Below are 19,673 nucleotides of genomic sequence, written 5' to 3'. Positions count from 1 at the left end.
GCACTTTGCCAGCTCATGTTCAGTTTTTTTGTCCACCAACACCCCCACGTCTTTCTCCACAGGGCTGCTCTCCACTCATCACCCAGCCTGTATTCAAGTTTGGAATTGCCCCAAACCAGGTGCAGGATCTTGCAATCAGCCAATTATACCATATTACTAAGAACAGGACTATACAGGCAGTGATCTAATTTCCCAAATCCATTAAAGTTAGTACAGCAAAGAGCAGAGACACCCTGAAACCTAACCACAGGCCTCACTTAACACAGACTCAGCACAAACTTGTGGGACCCTTTGAGCAGATATTTTCATCACCCATCCTAATACTCCAGGAGTTTTCCCTTAGTAGGTATCTAGCTAATGTTATAAGACTAAAACATATGAAATTTTGAGTAAACATTTTGTAATTCAGGAACACCAGTCAATTCCGTTCAATCCCACTTATTTGGTTTAAGAGGGCAGAGGAGCTAAGCAAGCAGATAGGGATAGGAAAAAGTATAATTATTTAAAAAAAAAAAATAAGAAAAATAAACAGTAGAAAATTAAAAGCAAGATTCTGATAATTGGAACATTGTGAGTAATGCTGGATGTGCTCAAGAGTACAGATGAGATGTTCTTTTCTTTTATAAACAAAGCCCATTGCCTCACTTCTGCAGTCTTCCCCTAGATGCAGAGTTGAATTTTGCTGCCTACATAAATATGATCTAACATATAATATAAGATGCTTTTCATGCATCTAGACAGGTGTACAAGTGTGGAAAAATGCACTTCTTAGCAAGATTACTGCACAACTGTTTTTTGCATGCTGCCTGGCCTTTAGCGCTAAAGCTACCAAAATGATAAACAGCTCTGCGTGTGCTCCTATCTACCTACTGTCAATCCTTTACAAGTATTGGTAGCTGTGATATAATTCATGCTAGATATCAAATGAAAAAATTTCATTTTGACAACTGGATAAATAATTGTTAGCAGACAGAATGGGAACAATAGATGACAAAGGATCACTGCAGTATCACAGACATTGGGAACAATGAGCTATTCACAACCTCCAATGCTGGAATGACAGAAAGTATCTGATTCCACTGGGAAAAAAAAATTAAAAAATAATAAAAAAAAAAAAAAATTAAAAAAAAATGTTCTTTTTTAATTAAATGCCTCTTTCACAGACCCTTTTCTGCTTTGTACATCCCACAGGCATTAGTCACAATAAAAGACATGCTCAGAAGGAAAATGCCACAAGTCACCCTCTTTGTCACAGAAATCCACAAATAAGTCATGTTCTGAAAAACAGATTCTATTATTTTCCTCTTGATCGGTGCTGAGAAAAATGCACTTAAATGAACTTGCAAGCACATGGCATCTCTATAATCTGGTAAATGAGTAATCTACCAACATTTTTCTTTCTTCCTTCCTTCCTTCCTTCCCTTCTCCCTTCCCCCACTCTTTGTCCTTATTAGTATGCAAAGCAAGTCCAAGGAGGGAATCTCTTGTTCTCTTGTTCACTAGCAGGAGGGTTATTCCTTTGCCGTTCTATTTATAGATTTGCTTTCAACTGCAGTGGGGAACTCACCATTAGCTGTTCAGCATTTTATGCTCAGCTAACCTCCTGGGGACATGACATTTTCATAAATTCTATGAATGGCTCTGAGATTGCATCTGAAATTCCATCTGCTTTTCTATTTTGTGAGAAAAATCGTATCCTACCACCATTTTCTAAGTTTAAAGAATACCCTCATTCATTTCATAATAGAAGTGCAAACTGGCTTGTTTCTGTGGGAAGATTTGTATACAGTTGTTGTTGTTTTAATAACACTACCTATTACGACCAAGCAGAAAAAGCTACCACTCTGAAATACTGCAGGCACAAGTTAAGGAATGAGATATTAAATTTATTTATGAAAAGAGATGACTCACTTGATATGATATCATCACCCTCTGAGTAGGGGCATAACATCACCATACAGAAAAAGATATGTAGATCTATTTATGTTATAAATGGTAAGCTTATTTCTAGGATGCAGCAGCTCTTTTGAGGCTGCTGCTGTAAATCCCAGGCACAGTGTACTACTACAGTGGAAACTACAGTGCGTCTGAGTGTGGGCTGCCATAAGCAGGACTGCAGAGCAGCCTACCAACCAGTCTGTGGAAAACAGCCCCAGGCAGAGCTGATTTCAGCTGGCCTCATTCCCGGGACATCAGTTTTTTCTTTGCTGGTTCTGCACCTCCGCAAGCTGTCCTCCCCATCGCAGGCTGCATTATGGAAGAGGACAGCAAATGAGGTTGGCTACAAACTGCTGGGCACTAGCACTGTACCTCCAAAGGCAGAGGATCCCTAAAAGATGTCCTACATGTTTTAGGACACACATTATTCTCTCTCTGGGTGCTAGACTTGCAGCCTGCTCTTGCTGAAGACAGCAGGAATGCCTACAGGGTGGGAGCATGGGCTCTGGAAAGCAAATGGCAGAAGGCACAGCCCTGCAGAGCAGTGGCTCCCCACTGACAATAAAATTGCCACGGGGTACCAGAGGAAGCTCTAGAGGGAAATCTGTCATGCCCGCACCATCTCCACCTTTTAGAGAAGGGCCTAGTTCAGCTCCTCATGCTGATACACAGAGCATAACTGAGGGAAGGTATCTTTCCATGTTGAAAATCCACATTAATGAGAGTGTGAAAGGTTTCCACTTAAAATAATAATAAACAAGCTTTAATCTCTATGCCAGCAAAGCATTTAGTCTCTTCCTGTATGCTGATAAGCACCTAGGGCATTTGCCTACTGGCATGAAGTGAAAATTGCATAGCCCTTCCATTTCTCTTTCTACCTGTCATTAAGTAATATAAGGAGGGAAAAAAAAGAAAAAATTTTGGACCATTGGGTCAAGAATTGAACTATGGTCCCACTGATTACACAGAGGCTGCTTGCTCATATTTGTTCATTTTTTCACTGCAACACACCATTCATAAGCATTAGAAGGTAGAGTCAGGCCAAGAAAATGTACAAGAATTCATTACAAGAAAAATACAAACAATTTTTATGTTTTGTTTTGTTTTTAGAAATAACAAAGCAAAAAAAAAAAGTCAAAATTTTATAAGATCTAAAAATTATGTACGTTACCACTACTTTTTAATTTTCTGTAACAGAAGGGCATAAACTGTTTTAGCTGTGAAATTATTAATAATTCCCAAGGAAGGAATAATAATGAAATCAAGAGTGGTACTATTGCATAATATGAATAGTCATTATCATGTAATTCAGTGTCTTCTATGAATTCTTTATAGGAAAATTAAATCTATGTATTCTTTTTAATTATCAGTATCCAAGTGGAAAAATTAACCTTTTATCTGGTACCAAATCACTACAGTTAACACAGAAAAGTGATAGATCAAGTGACAGTCTGGGTGTGTCAAAATAACTCCAAAATGCATCTAAATATTGAAAATATGTGTAATATAGAGTACTAAAATCCAATCGGTGATGACATCATCACATCCTAGCATTGTGTTATGATTAATTCATGATTTTTTACAAGCTGAAGCTTTTATGTCCCATAAGTATCCCATAAATGGCAGAGTGACTTTCAATTTCTTGTGCTCCATTTCTTCTAATTGAATTTGAAAGAGAAAGCCAAGACATAAGAGCTAATTTATGGGTTTTAACTAGGAGTTCAAGCAGTAAAAACACTTCCCCTTACATGTTCACCAGTGTTACACTTCTCCCTGTCACTCCACATTGAATTTCCTATTTGGATTTGGCAAGCCATCATGCCACACTGCAAAATGAGAGGAAGCAAAGTGCAATGACTAGAGAGATAGCAAAAGACTTGGGAGACTTACCCTGATACATATCTCTAATATGTCCCTGAGTCCTCAGCTTTGCTGGTTACATTGACATCATCTCAGCTTTTAAAACAAACTCACAGGGAGTCTTGCATGAATCCCCCTCTGGCTGCAGTGCAGACCAGGTTGCCATAGCCAGGTTATCAGTTGTGCTGCCCAGAAAACCTGCAGAGATAGCTCAGATCCCACCAACAATGCTTTGAGCTTCCATCTCAGATCACAGGGCTGTCAGCCTTAGTCCAAGTGAGCAGCCCTGAATCTACAAAGAGACCGTAGATGCTCGCTGCTGACCAAGACGCTTGCTTTGTTGCTGACACAGAGACAGACTGACAAAATAAGAGTAAGAGTCTGAGCTTGTGAGGCTCAAGATGGGCTCCTGATTTCTGGGAAAACACTGCCAGTGTGGGATTTCAGGGATGGAAACTGCTCTGCTGTGTCAGAAGGACTCAGGAGCAACAGTGCAGGAAGGAGCATAGGCAGACAAAATGGAAGGCATGAAGAAACACTGCTTTCTGATGCAGAAATAGGTGACAAGCACCAAAAAGAGATGGATGAAGAGTTAAAATGTAAAGAAGACAGCGTATCTCCTACCCTGGCAATTTCCACACCTAAAGACAAATAATTGTAATGCATGGTTAGTGACTGGCACTGACTGAGGAGCAATGACAATTTATTTACAGCCCTACAGTGCTTATATAATACCGCTAGGAAATGGGCAAGTGTCTTCAGGAGGAAATGGCTCTGCATGTTCCTACCCTTTTAATTTTGCCATTGGAAATATTCTGGTTCAATTTTTAAAACATAATTAGATACATTCTCTCCTTACTCTTACTTGATTTAAATGTTTCCTTCTCTGTCAGGAAAACATTAAAAGAGTGGACCAAAGTGGTCTGTCTCCAGAGCACTTGGGAAGAAATTGAATACTATTTTTCTGGAAGCTTAGGATTTTAAGAAATCTGTTCATGTTGAAGGCATTCCATATCTCTAATAAGTCACTGGGAAATGAAAGCACACCACTTAGTTTGTAAAAATAATTATGAATTAATTAGCACAGCTTAAGGCAACAATCACGAACCTGAAATACTGTCTACATTACTTTTACAACAGTTACATATTAAAAAAAATAATAATACATATTAAAAAAAAAAAAAAAAGTTTGAAGTACTGTCATGTCCTCCCTTGGAGATTTTCAACACTCAGCTGGACTAAGCTATGAGCAATCTGATATGGCTTTGAAGTGAGATCTCCTCTGAACACAGGGTCAAATGGCCGACTTCTAACCTAAATTTCTATATGACTCCATTTCAATAATATTTTAATTGTGTTATATTTATATGTAGGACCAAGAAAGAAAACAAAAGGAACAAGAGATTATTTTTTTTTTAGAGAAAAAAAAAAAGTAGGTTTTCACACCATAAAATTAATCTTGTACAACTGGAAGGAATGGTCTTAAAGCATTTGACACAACACAAAAGGATGAAGGCAAAAAATTGAATAAAATGGTACACAGTTGCAGGAAACACAGATTTGCAACTGCAGAGGAAAAGAAGGAAAGGGGAGGAAAGGAGAGAAAGTGGGAGAATGGGGGAGAAAACTGAAGAAAGGGGAAGAAAGGGAGAAGAGCTGAACATGTATTAAGAAATATTCAGGGAGGTATAAGCAGAATAAAATCTGCATGACTTATGAAACAATCCTTTTGTCCCACTCTTTTGGTTGGCTATGAGTTACCAGAGAAAATCTGAAAAACAATGAAATTGTGAAAATATGACCCCTGAGAAAGATCAAATTAATTGGGGTGTTTCTGACAGGCAGAAATAGATTGAGGACATGCTGTTAACTGACAATTAGTTGTCCTATTATCAATGTAATTATGGTAATTAGTATACAATAGCTAAAGAAATTATTGAATGTTTCTAAAGTAACGAATACTTGCAAGCACAAAGAAGCTTACAAGGCACATGGGGGTTTTATTTCTGGAGACAGATGGCAACAAAAGAAACATGAGATATATTGTCTCAAATGTTAGAGAAATGTTAATTGTTGCTTATGCTATTTTAGGTTGACCAAAATTGTAATGATAGCAGGAAAAATCTGCAGATGTGGGTTTATTATATACCTAACTCTGCTAGCGAATTTTAGACTTAGAACAAAAATACGGGGGTGCCAATAAAGAGGTAAGGTAGAGGTCTGCTGTGGGATGTTTTTTAAGGTTGCACTTTTAACAATGTATATCCTACAAAATCCTTGACACTGAATAGAAAGCAAGTTTTGTAGCCCTTCAAAGATGTGAATAAAATTTAAGTTCTCACAAAGAAAAAAAAAAAAACAAAACTATAAGCATCTCTTTTCCTACTGAAGACTTATTTGAAAAAGCAAGGAAAAAAAAAAAAAGCAGAACTCTAGCACAGGAGTGTTTTCAGACTTATGGTTTAATAAGAGTTGGTGCAATAGTGCAAGGAAAATTAAGTTTGGTACAGAAAGCACATGCACCCTGATTTATACACGGTTGAACAACACTAATAGTCTTATAAAGTCAGGCTTTAGGGCTTATGTATTCATGAATTTACTTTGCTCTTTCAATCTACATTGTGTTGAGAAAGGGAAAAAGAAAAACCAACATTAAATAATAGTCTCCTCTGAATAGGACAAAAATATAGAAACAAGTATATTAAGCTGGCAGATTGTTTGGTGACCACAAACCTGTCTAAAGAACAAATAATTAAAGTAATATTTTCTTGAGAGTGTAATTTCTTCAGTTATTCTTTGACACTAAGCTGAGCACCTAACAAATAAACTGAAATCAAAAGACTTAGGGGAATCAGCCAAGCTCCTCTCCACTTCTCCTTCTCAAATTAAGGCATTATACAGCAAAAAAAAAAAAAAAAAAAAAAAAAAAGGTTGTACCAGATTTTATTTACACAGATCATAACTATAATTCTGGTCTGAACTTTTCATGCCAAAAGAGAATAGTTTGGATTGGATCTCTGGTTTCTTAATGGCTGTTCAGTACTAGCACAAATAATGGTATTTTCTAAATGACAAACAGCATTTACAATTACTATATCTTCTGCAGAGATCTCTAATCATATCACTATCTCTAATTAATTAAGGTATATACTTCCCAGAGGCTTTAGGAAAAAAAAAAAAAAAAAAGTTTCTCATTTGAAATATGACATCAATGAAATACATCTGCTCAGAGGGAAATTAAATACAAGTACTTCAGTTCTTTGAACTGAATGCATATAGCAAAATAAGCAAAGATCTCAACAAAAGCACTATAACTAACCCACATTTTTACAAGGTATACAACATGAACTTCACCAGAAATTCAATCTTAAGTCAGCAGTGAAATTCCTCTTATTTAAATGCAGTCAGAATTTAGTCCTGACTTTTGAAAAAGATTCAGCAAAGAGTTTTCTGCCCAAATATCCAGTTTCTCTTCGTCTTTGAAGAGCTACTTGGTTTTCCTCATGAGCCAATAGAAAGAGCACAAAGCCAGATCATTGACAAAAGCTGCTTCTTAGGCAGTTATTTGTTATGGGCTTGTAGGGAATTAACTGCAGCAAAATATGGTCCAAAATAAATGAAAGGATAGAAGGAATAAAAGTGACTCAAAGCTCCCAAAAGCAGTGAGTGACCTACCTATATGGAAGATTAAGTGTGTGACGCTTTATGGAGACTAAACACAAATCACAGAAACTCAGATTGTTCTTGCTCGTTCTATGCTGGTTCTTTCAGTTCTCACTCATCACTGGAAATAGATTAAAAGGTCGATACCATGAAGTGTGTGAGTTTGCTTATTGTCTATAGAGGACTGCCCTGTTTGAAAGCTTTAAACAAAGACAGCATTCAAAGAATTCTGATAATTTATTTCAAGCCAACCCTATAAGTCATGGAGAAAAGGAGAAAGGTCACTGTGATTCAAACCCATGCTTCCAATTCACAGCCACTGGGTTGCAAAAGCCAGAGCAGATTCAGCCCCGGGGCTCCACTCTCTAGCACAGCTCTTGCACAAAGGTATGGACCCCACTTTCTTGGTTCTGCATTTACACAAGTGGACCCTAAGTCAGTCTATACACATATGGCACCATTATATACAGAGTAAACAAAGGCTTTTTTTTTTTCAGGAATGTCCTTACAGAAGTATTACAGAAACACTTGTACTAAAGATTCCCATAAAGGCATTCAGACTGATACTGTATTCACACCACTTCATCGTGGCCTTCATGAACCAAAACCATCAACATTATACTAAAACCTCACTCAGGTGAGATAAATGGTGCCAAGTAGAACAACATACGTCTTACCATTGCTAAACAGCCATAATAAGTAGTAAATCGTAAATCATAAATCGTAAATAGTAAACAGTAAATTAAATAGTAAATAGTAAATAATAATAAATCTTGGTGGTTTTTGTTTGTTTTCTGAAACAAGCAGAAGCAGAATATCATTAAATAAGGATGACGTTTTTTATAAACTTCCCACTGATAAAAATTTTTTATATTCTTACAGTGAGGCAGAACAGTAACTATGTATGAAAACCATATAAGCTTTGCTTTTAGGCAAGATTCCATGAGAACTGAGAATGGTCCAGTTTGGAGTTCAACACATTCAAGAAATCAGTATGCAGTTTTAATTCCAACTAGAGAGAAATAATACATTAGTTTCAGGTCCGTATTTTAACCCATTATGCCTGTGACTGGTCATTCAGGACATCTGCTGCTCAGAGAACATGAATGGCACCAAAGTCACAAACTATGGACTCTGAAGAGATGCAGGAACAGAAGCAGATTGGTTTTCTCAACTTGCAGCCTGTTTATCCTTGGGAGGAAAAAAAAAAAAAAAAGCCAGGAGAACCTACATTTCCATCATTTGCCTTGAAATATAAGTTGAGAAGCCTCACTTTTCATTTTCACACAGCAAAGACCCTTGGCTTCAGAAAGCTATGTTGCAGAGAGATCTATTTAGAGAATTAGACATGGAGAAATTTGCAAGGCATCAAACCTTAAACCTTAAGGACTACCATGGAAAATATCATTAAACTGCACAAACAGTATCTTGTCTGTCTCCAGCATACAACTAATCTCTAGCATACAAGTTCATCAGACTGTCTCATGAACCTGTCTTGTACTTGATGACATTGGTGTGGTTTTAATCCAAGCCTCTATTTCCACAACACCATTTTGCCTAGGGACCACAGGTCTGGCAAACATCTGCCAGGTACCGTGAAGTAAATTACCAAGTCTCAGCCACCTGAAAACATTTCCATGTGTTCAGAACGGTTCCAGTTTACACAGACTCTTTCAAACAAGAATCTCAAATGCTTTGTAGGTATCCATTAGACTTCACCCCTTAAAGCAAACTGGATACTTAAAATAGAAGAGCGAACTGGAGACGAAGAAACCCAACAGCAAAGAAGTTCTTATCTGCCTGAGCCAGCGTTGTTGTACATGCTCTCCTCTGTGACTGTGACATGAAAGCAAAATGTTGAGAACCAGCAGAAGCTAGGCTTAATGTTGTTCTGAGATCTGAACAGGACTGAACTTGTGCTAGGACAGCTCTGGAAGGAACAAAGCACAAAAGGCACTAGTCCCATCTCTGCCGGATACTCTGCTTTCTTTCCTGAGCAAAGAAACTACACATGGTATTTTACCTTCTACAGTACTCCCTAATACTAATTAAATTATTGACTGTAGATGTTTGTGTTCAGTGTTCTTCTATAAGTTTAACCCCAAGATTGTCAAGTTAGGCCACTTAAATTGAAGACAACCTCATCCATAAATTAACAGCAGTAGCTTTTTGGTCATCTGGGAACAGAAAGTTGACTGGTGCAGTCAACACACTGTGATGCCATCAGAGGGACATGGACAGGCTTGAGAGGTGGGCCCGTGAGAACCTCATGGAGTTCAACAAGGCCAAGTGCAAGGTCCTGCAACTGCTTCAGGGCAATCCTGAATGTAAAAACAGGCTGCACCATGAGTGGAATGAGAGCAGCCCCATGGAGGACTTGGAAGTGTTGTTGGACAAAATAACAGGAGCCAGCAATGTAAACTTGCAGCCCAGAAAGACAGCTGTGCCCTGGGCTGCACCAAAAGCAGCGTGACCAGCAGGGCGAGGGAGGTGATTGTCTATTCTGTTCTTGTGAGACCCCACCTGGAGCCCTGTGTTCAGCTCTGGGGTCCCCACCACAAAAAAGGACAGGAATATGTTAGAATGACACCAGAGGAGGGCCATGATCAGAGGTCTGAAGCACCTCTCCTACAAAGAGAGGCTGAAGGAGCTGCAATCGTTCAGCCTGGAGAAGAGCAGGCTCTGGGAGACCTTACAGAGCCTAAAGGGGGCCTACAGGTAGACTGGGGAGGGATGGACTTTAAGGTGGTCTTTAAAGTCCCTTCCAACCCAAAGAGTTCTATGATTCTACGATTCAGTCTCCCAGACACATTTCTCTTGTCAGTAGATGAATTTTCTTCCTCTTGGATACCTAAGGTCAAAGTTTCATTATGTCAATAGCCTGATTCCAGCCATTTTCTTGTGGAAATAAGGAATAAGCTCTTGTGTATCTTAATATTCAATACTGGCAAGAAGTCAAACATGTAAACTGCAGCTTCAATAAAAACTGAAGAATGATTTATTTGGTTCTGCAAGCTTTAAAAACATATGAATAGAAGCAGAACAAAAATAATCAGAGATGATTGATAGAGCATACAGGATCTTTTTGTTCCAGTCAGTTGTTTCACAGCCAAAAAATACAGATCCTGTCACTGATGGCTTTTGTCTCTAGCAAAGCTGAGAACTGTGATTATCTTGTTGGTACTGCAGTTTGGTACTATCCTTACTTGCTCTGCAAGATTATGAACAGAGTAAACCTTCAAAGGAAATACCTTCTCTAATCATTTACAAAGATGAGTTGTGCAACCAGATTCTTTGCACTTCATACAGTGTTCTAGTTGCTGGCACTTTGCTGTCACCATCCTCTGTTAACGCAGACTTCAAGATTTCTAAGGCACGGAAGTGTATTCATGGCAGCAGTTCCAGTTTTCATCTCATAGAAACCTTTTCATAACAAAGTCTATATAATTTTGAGTTCTGGGTCTCAGAAAGTGCAAGACTTTTTTTTTTTTTTTTTTCCTATATACACCATTCAGATTCATTGCAGCACCTACTTGTTACCACTACAGAAACAACAACAAGAATTAAACAGCAACGATGCAGAAAGGATGCCAGTACTCCTATCATTCCCAAAAGAAAGTTCCTGCAGAAGCACTGATGTTTGCTAACTATATTTATTTCCATCTTTCCAAACAACAAAATTTCCCTTCAAACTCCTTTTAGATGACCCTAAGTACATAAGGTTATCTCAGGTAAGAATCAGATTACATTACTTCAAGCATGTATCAAACAGGTAACAGCAAGAACTTGCAAAAGATTACACAGAAAGCAACCCATGGATGATATAAGAAGTAACTTTACAGAACAGGGAGGATAAAAATCAAAGCAATTAAATATTTCAAGTAAGGAGAAGAAGTTTTATCCCACTTTTCACCTGGTCCATATTACATAGAATGATATGCAGCTGTAACAGAATCATACTGTTTAAGGAGAGATTTTAAGGATTATTTTTACAAGACTTTTAGAATTTTTACATTTAAAAATCTTCAATAAGCTCAGAATTAATAAAATAAAATAAAATAAAATAAAATAAAATAAAATAAAATAAAATAAAATAAAATAAAATAAAATAAAATAAAATAAAATAAATGCACCACAGAGTGGAATAGGGAAAAGTGGTAAGTGGCACTAAAGAAAAAAATTATTGTATCTGGTGTGATGCAAATGAAAAAATTTACCACACAACCATGGAAGGATTTTGAGAAACTTCAGGAACAAATAAAAATGTTAATCATGTATTTAACTGTGGTGGATCCTATTTCCTTAACACTGCTCCCCAGAATGTTTTAACCTAGCATGTGAAACAAGCCTTGGTCATTACTTGTTTTTCAATGTACAGTGGCATTAAAAATTGGGGCTTGTGACCTTCCCTTAGAATTCATTCAGACAAGCCCCTGGTCTGCACTGCTGGCATGTGTGTATTTTGGAAGACGTCATTAAAGAACTGTCTTCACATGGTGATTAGGAGAGCACAGCACAAACAGAAAATGACCTGAAACAGTATCTTCTCTCACCAACTGCCTCAAAATGGCATCACTTAGCAATTAGCATTTCATTGATTGAGGTACACACTGCCCAGTACCAAGGAAACAGCATGCTGGTTAAATGTCAGACTAACAGTTCTCTGACACATTGTATGTCTCAAATGTGAGTTTGTTCATTAGACACAAGGAGAACAATATGTCTGTTCACAAAAAAAAAAAAAAAAAAAAAAAAAAAACAGTAGCAAGAGAACTACAGAACTCTTGGCCCCAGCACAAGAAGAACATGGACCTGTAAGACTGGGTCCAGGGGAGGGCCACGAAGATGATCTGCAGAACCTCTCCTATGAAGAAAGACAGAGAGAGCTGGTGATGTTCAGCCTGGAGAAGAGAAGGTTCTGGGGAGACCTCATTGAAGCCTAAAGCAGACCTACAAAAAGCAGGAGAGGGACTCTTTTTCAGAGAGTGTAGTTATAGGACACGGGCGATTGGCTTTAAACTAAAAGAGGACCAATTTAGATCAGATGTTAGGAAGAAATTCTCTCAGACATTGGTGAGGCACTGGCTCAGGCTGCCCAGAGAAGCTGTGGATGCCCCATCCCTGGAGGTGTTCAAGGCCAGGTTGTCAAAGCTGAACTGAAGTATACTAGCCTTAAGATCCCATTTGCAATGATGAGGAAGAAATTAGCTGGGAAAACAATTATCACCTAGATATCATGTTGGGGATCAACAGAGAGTTAAACTTCATCCCAAGAGGAAAATCCCACTGTCTCAAACAATATTGGAAATTACATGTTTTAATAAATCTTGGGTATTATTGGTAGAATGTAGGTTTTGATTTTGTACAGTAGAAGTGTCCTATCAGAAAGCTATAGTTAACAACTGCACTGATCCAGGTGGAGAAAATAAAAAGTTTTGCCAAAATATTAACATACAGTTAAAATGTCTAATACTTTGAGAATTTGGAGACAGCAGGTCAAAAGCATTTAATAATTCATTTTCACTGTTTATTTTCTTGCAAAAGTAGGATTAAAAATTGCAGGACTCTTCTTTCTTTGAGTGAAGACTTACATCTTTCCGCACCAACCCAATTGTTTATTCACAATGAGGCATTCATCTCTTTACAGAAAGCTGCAACCTTACATTCAGTTAATACCTTCAATTTCCTCCTCTTACCAGATTTGGAAGTCAGAGACAAGCATGAAATGCAAAACTGAAGAAAGCTGGATATTGTACCACACTTTTTGTTGCTTTTCTTGTGTTGTCTGTTTGTTTTTACATTAAAAATAAACAATGTGTAGAAAAGTAGAAAGTGCAAAGGCTCTGATAGATCACACAGAGACAAGAGCACTCCGGGGCACCTACCTCTAGATGCTTCTATTAGTCATTGTTGTGCACTTCAGGAACCAAAAGTATTTTGAACCCCACTGGGGATCCGAATGCAAAAGGGAAATTACTCTTGCACTGACCAGAGGACCATCTGGGTGGATAGCCTTGAGAGTGCTCAAAACTTGCTTCCTTTCATGAGGACACCAACAGACTAACAATTCTGGCAGATGTTCAAGCAGTTTGAAATGAACTAAAAGAAGGTAGTTTAAATTAGGCATGTTTGGTTTGAGTCCATCAGTAATTCAATGCCAGCACAGTTCTACTTAAGAGATTTTAAACAATCCAATTGCTAGGCTTACAAAACTCTCAGTCCAAAGCAGTGTCAGGCAAAATCAGTACAAAGTAATTTTATGCATGAATAAGATCGTGTGGCAGTTTACACATTAATTTTGTTTGTGAAATGGATTATTTTTCAAAGAATTTCACAGATAATGCATCTCATATTTGATTTCTGTGACTTGGAGAAAAGTGTAACATCGTATTTAAGAGTATCTTGTGTCTTTGGCCTTTTAAATAATAGCAATCAGCAGCAATTATACACAAAGCCTGCATAATCACTTCCATAAAATGCATTGGCAGTCTCTTCATCCTGGAAAAGAGCTTCTTTGGCATGGCCCATTATCACGTGTATTAAAGAGGTTAAGCTGGGGAAATCAGAGTGTGCCTACATTGAAAATTTTGCAAGTATTCTTCTACCCCATGTAGTTCTAAGGAATCTGTAGTACAGACAGAGCACAGTGGGAATAAAGAAACTACCTGGTAACTCTAAACTCATGTGTCTTCAGCTTCCAAGCTTTGCAGCATTGCTGGAACTGGAGGGTTGTTTAGCAGTGTCTCAGGGCACGCATACCCTAAGACATTTTTCTTAGTATTAATGGTAAGGTAGAAGATAGAAAAAGAAAGAAAGATAGAAAACAATCATTTGAGGAGGAACGTATTAAAAGTCCTTCAGACTTTGGAGGCATGGAGAGACGGACTCTTTTAAGGCTTGTAGAAAAAGAAAAAATAAAAAAAGAAAAGAAAAAAAAAAACACTTTGTTTGGAATACGTTAAATTATTTTTGAGTGGTAAAGAAGATCCAGGATAGAAGAGTCGGCAAGACACAAACAATTGGAAATACAGATTACAACAGTAAAGGGTTTATTAAAATAATTTTTGCCATCAGCTCCCCAAGAATACTCAGGTAGCAACATCATACTCTTGCTTCAAAAAAGCCTTAGTTGAAGCGTAAGATACTGGGGTAACATCTTTCCTGCTAGTACTGGGCACAGTAAGGGAGGTTCTGCTAATTAATTCTTGCTAAAAATGGGATTTAATCTTCCTCAACATAGGAATAACAAAGGTTTTTCTGCTATATAATACTGTTACACCTAGCATGCATCTGCTTAAAATGACAGAAAACAGAAAATCCCTGTCAAAAAAGCAGTGCTGCTTGTCCACCACTAACTGTTCCCCTGGGTATGAAGACTGGTCTGTCAGACCATAGTAAATCCAGAACTTGGCTATACAACACCTAAAACATCTGAAGGTAAGCAATGTGATGTTTCGACAGAAGCATGAGAGTTCTAGTGTCTTTTCACTTTTTGAGCCCAGCCTGGCCTGTTTCTGAATGAAAATATTTGCCTGGCAAGATCCTGGAGGTCCATTATTCCCTAAAGGACAGAAGTAAGGACAAGATTACCTAGATTCCAAAATCTAGGTTTGGAAATGTAAATTCTCTGCTACTCTCTATAAAAACAAAATAATATTTGGAAAGCTTTTTCCACCTGTCTTATTTTTTGTGTTTCTATAGGCTCACGTGCATCAATATGAGTATATAGTTGTTAAGATCACTTTTTGCAACTGTAAGATCAAGTTAGAAAATTACTAGCATTAAAAGCTTTGTAATAGCTTAATTAAGCAAACTTCACAATCTGCAAGTCATTGGCTATATGTGGCCTCCTGAGTTCAATTGATAGACACTGTTCTTATATGTGTAAAAGATTATGATGAAGATAAATTCTCTACATGTAGAGACCAAACCAACAGCAAAAAAGAATTAGGTAAAAAATCATCCTTTGCAGAGAGATGCAAAGTAATTCCTTCTTACTCCTCACCACTAGGCTGTGAACACATTCTATGATGGTGTTAGCTCAAGCAAATAAAACCCTTATCCTTACAGGGGAAAAAAAGACCTGTTCCAGAAATAGTAGCACAGGGAGGCTGTTGTTGGGCTTACTACAGTATGTTCTAGTTATTCTTTTATCACTCATCACAAAATGCACAAAATATCAGCATGTGTTTTCTCAAGAAGCCCTACATTTTAAGATCTAAAGAGAGTATCTAAGTTTCTTAAGTCAAGCATACAGGGGATAACAATTCGGGTTTAAGTGCACCCAAATGAAGTTTGTGATTTTGGCCACCCAACATATTAGCACAGTAGTTTGAATGCAGTGAAAGAAATTAATTTTCCAACAAAATATTCTTCTCTATTTCAGGGAGATAGCTTTGCTTACATAGCACTGCCAAACTAACACTTTTTTTTTTTTAATCTTTTTTTTTTCACTTCTGTTCTTTCCAATTGTATTTCAAATCAATACTCCTTCTGTGGAATTAATTTACTTTGTGCCCAGGTAGACAAAATTGAAAATCTAATCAATACAAAAGAAAACTTGTTTGACACATCCGGGTGATAATGACCAATGTTTTTTTATTTTCTGTCCTTTTTCTCTAGAATTGCTGTGTGAGCAGCTTTAAGAATAGTACTAACATGATACAGAAAGCTATCCCATCCACACCACTGCCTCACCTGCTAGGCACCCGTTGATGGCACAGCAGCATTCTAAAACAAAAGAAAAGTGACAAAGGAAGGAAAGACCTTAGAGTTTGGCAGGCCTGTGAGCACTGTACTAGGAAGCTGTTATTTGATTACATTCCAATAATAAAGAGAGGCTTACTTAAGAGATAATGGCACCCTATTGTTTACTGGAAGGTGTGCATAATGCTCCTGGAAACATTGGGAAAAAAAATTCAGACAAAGACAATCCAATTTTGCCTCCCTCCCTCAGCCAGTAAACTGTGGATCCATCAATCCTGAAGTTACTCTTCATCCGAGGAGTTCAATTCATTTCAATCCAGTCCAACCCTATACAAAATGCACTAGCAAAGTATACAGATTCTGTATCATGGACAATCATCCAATTTGGGCTACTACATGACAACAAACTGTTCTTAAGTCCTACAGTGTTCGCAAAGAATGCTGTTAGCAGCATTTCTTCCACACAGAGATGGGGATTCAATTAAAAATGAGTGGTTCACTTGCAGTGGCACCATGTCACAAGTGAAAAGGCAATCTCACAGGTAAACAATTGATCTAGTGGGAAGACAGAATCAGAGGGTATATACCAATAAAAGTGACATGTATAAACATCTTCATCACTGGAGAGGAAACAGTATGAGAAAATAAACACTTAAATACTTGACAATCCAACCTTTCTCAAAAGGCATAATAGCTGCAGTTGCAAATGATGGCACAACATTTTAATCAGACTTCTATAAAATCATATGAATTATTTGACATATAGAAGTATATATATATCATACACATATATGTATATCATTGCTTCACATCGATGTATACCTATAGTAAAAGCACTTCCACAAATAGACAGAGTAGAGGAACACAAAATCACATTAACAGTCTTCAGTCCCCCATGACTTCCCATCCCAAATCTTGGTTTCTGAGCTATTCAGAATGCTGCAGGGCACTTAAAATTAAATGCAGCACAATAGGAAATTCATGACTGGGACACTAGCCCCACTTTCTCTTTGCCATTCTAGAAAACAGCAAGGTCACTCTACCACTCAGAAAGCGTGAGGATAAGTTAAGTACAAAAACATTAACCGGATTCCCTACCTTGGCTGAAAAATAATAGCATTGGAAGTGGCAATATGAATTATTTCTACTAGTTTGCTGCACTGTATTTTTGGTGACCTGAGTCACGAAATTTACATGCTTCTTGGCCTTAATGTTTACAAGTGTTTAGTCATTTTATCAGCATTTTAATTTGAACAAAATTTTCAGGACTTCCACTTCTTGTTCACAAACCTTTCAAACCACTAGATCTTTGCCAGAGCAATTTTTATAAGCATAGCAAGCCTCTGGGAAATTACTGTTTTGAAGACCACAGTAACCAATGTCTTGTTATGGAGGATTTCATTTCCCAGAATGTTGATTCTCTAAGACAATCTGTAGCTGGCTCTTCCTACACCTTAGCATTATTTTCTTCAATAAATCATCCCTCTGTTTTTAGCATTTTTATAACCTTTTTTTGGCATTTGCAAAGCCTTCTGAATATTCCTTATTCCAGCCAAAAGTCTAAAACTTGTTACACTGGACAGGAAATTGCTCTAGAGACTTGAAATTTAGTGTTGTTGGAAAGCCTGGAGTATTTAGATTCTGTATACATACCTTGCTGAACAATGCTCCCACAACCCAGCCCAGGTTCACTCCCTCATACTGACTGGAAGACATCTCAAGACCACTACTCTTCCCAGTATGGACTAGAGACACTAGAATACCTGGGAAATCCATGCGGGGAAGTAGCAGCATCCTTGTGATCCGATGATCCATTGGCAAAACAAGTTCACAATTTCTGTGAACTGCACTAAAGTAGGAAGCCTCTTGTCCTCAAGGAAAATTTAGTGCACAAACAGAGTAATGCTTTAAGAATATTGTATTCGAATAAAACACATACTTGTGTGTTTTATTCAAATTCATGTAGTTTATTCATGTAGTGGGAGGACTATTACTAAAAGGAGCTCAGCTTGCAGCAAAGCAGCCAACTGCAAATTAATGTATAAATAAAGACTATCTGTCATATTCTTATGTTCTATAGAGCCAGATACCCATGGGGAAAAAAAAAGGAAAAAAAAAGAAAAACACTCATGTATAAACAAAACCCCATATGCAATCAAATGTTCTGCTGGAATAGCCACTGACTGCACAGTGCTAGAGGTCTGGAATTATTATGTAAAATATCAATCAAAACCAAAATGATGAATGATGGGCAGCATTTCTTTAACAGACATAACCTGTTGACAAATGGAGAATCAGTGCTGCTACTAAACAAAATATATAGAAATAGCCAATTGAAAGGAGCCTGTATAAGTCTACTACAAAAAAAATCTACAAGTTTTGTAGTGATTCCATTCCCTACAGTGCAAAAGAACAAACTGCATGAAGGGAAGTTGCTCCATAAGAACAACTTTTCTTTGCTTCTTCTACAGGAAAAACTTGCAGGAAGCAGCTCTTTTACATAAGATCATATCAGGGACAGGAAATCAGGGGCAATGCCCTCACACAGGAGGTACTGGCTTAATCCTTCAAAGTTACATAGCCTGAGATGCTCAGGAGAAGAAGAAAAAAAAAAAAAAAGAAAAAAGAAAAAAGAGTTACATCAATACCAGCAGCTTTCTCTCAGCATCTTATAAAGATTCTACAAACATCAACTATAAAGAAGCATTCATCCTATTTTGGTGAAACCCAGGAACCCTCACCTCCTCTGATCCACAGCATGTAAATAACTGTGTGCTCTTTATTCTTACTCCTTATTCTGACACAGCTGTTTCATTCTAGCATTTTAGTCTAGGCAGCATGGAATTTCAAAAAAAAAAAATAGAAAAAAAAAAAAAAGAAGAAAAAAAAAGAGGATTTGGTCAAATACTCACTCAATATTATGGAAACCAAGCCATTTTCAAAATGTGTTTTCGCATGGATAAGAACTTGGAAACCCCAAAATATCATTAGAAAAGACATCCTCATAGTACTTCTTGCCCTAAAAAATTGTATGAAAGTTTTCTAACTCTGCAGATTGATTCTGAAGGCTCTAGGAATTGAGGCAGTTCAGATAACAAAATGGAAAGTACAGGCAAATTGATTTACCTCATTAATTTACATAATCACAGTAAATCTAGCTCACAACAAAGAGGAAATTGCAGAAGGTTTCTAATGAGTGAAACATTACTCATTATGTGGAATAATATAAGGCTTTATAAAACAAACAACAGCAACAAATCTGACTACCTTAATGGTAGGATTGTTAACACAATTGTTATTAAACCTCTCTGGTACTTCCCTTTCTTCAATTTCCTATAGCCTTGCTGATTTTCACTTGAATGCAGATAGAGCCCACCAGGGTAGCATTGTCATAACTATTGGTTCATTCTTTCTCCTCCTGCTCTTCTCTCTGTTGTCCACTGCACATCTTCCAGATTGTACAATAAATGAGACAGAAGTTTGACAGAGACAGCCATTCTACGATA

At 37.4% G+C, this 19,673-nt stretch overlaps 1 long non-coding RNA gene across 1 annotated transcript in view; it reads right to left on the bottom strand.

The window, feature by feature from the left end:
* LOC137848165 (uncharacterized) overlaps nucleotides 1–19,673 on the bottom strand; it is a 143,648-nt gene that overhangs the window by 114,817 nt on the left and 9,158 nt on the right. The gene's annotated exons all lie outside the window — the stretch shown is intronic.

Source organism: Anas acuta, chromosome Z, assembly GCF_963932015.1.
Source record: "Anas acuta chromosome Z, bAnaAcu1.1, whole genome shotgun sequence".
NCBI classification, from domain to species: Eukaryota; Metazoa; Chordata; class Aves; order Anseriformes; family Anatidae; genus Anas; species Anas acuta.
The sequence above is the reverse complement of the archived record's forward strand: the minus strand, read 5'-3'. Positions and strand labels throughout refer to the sequence as shown.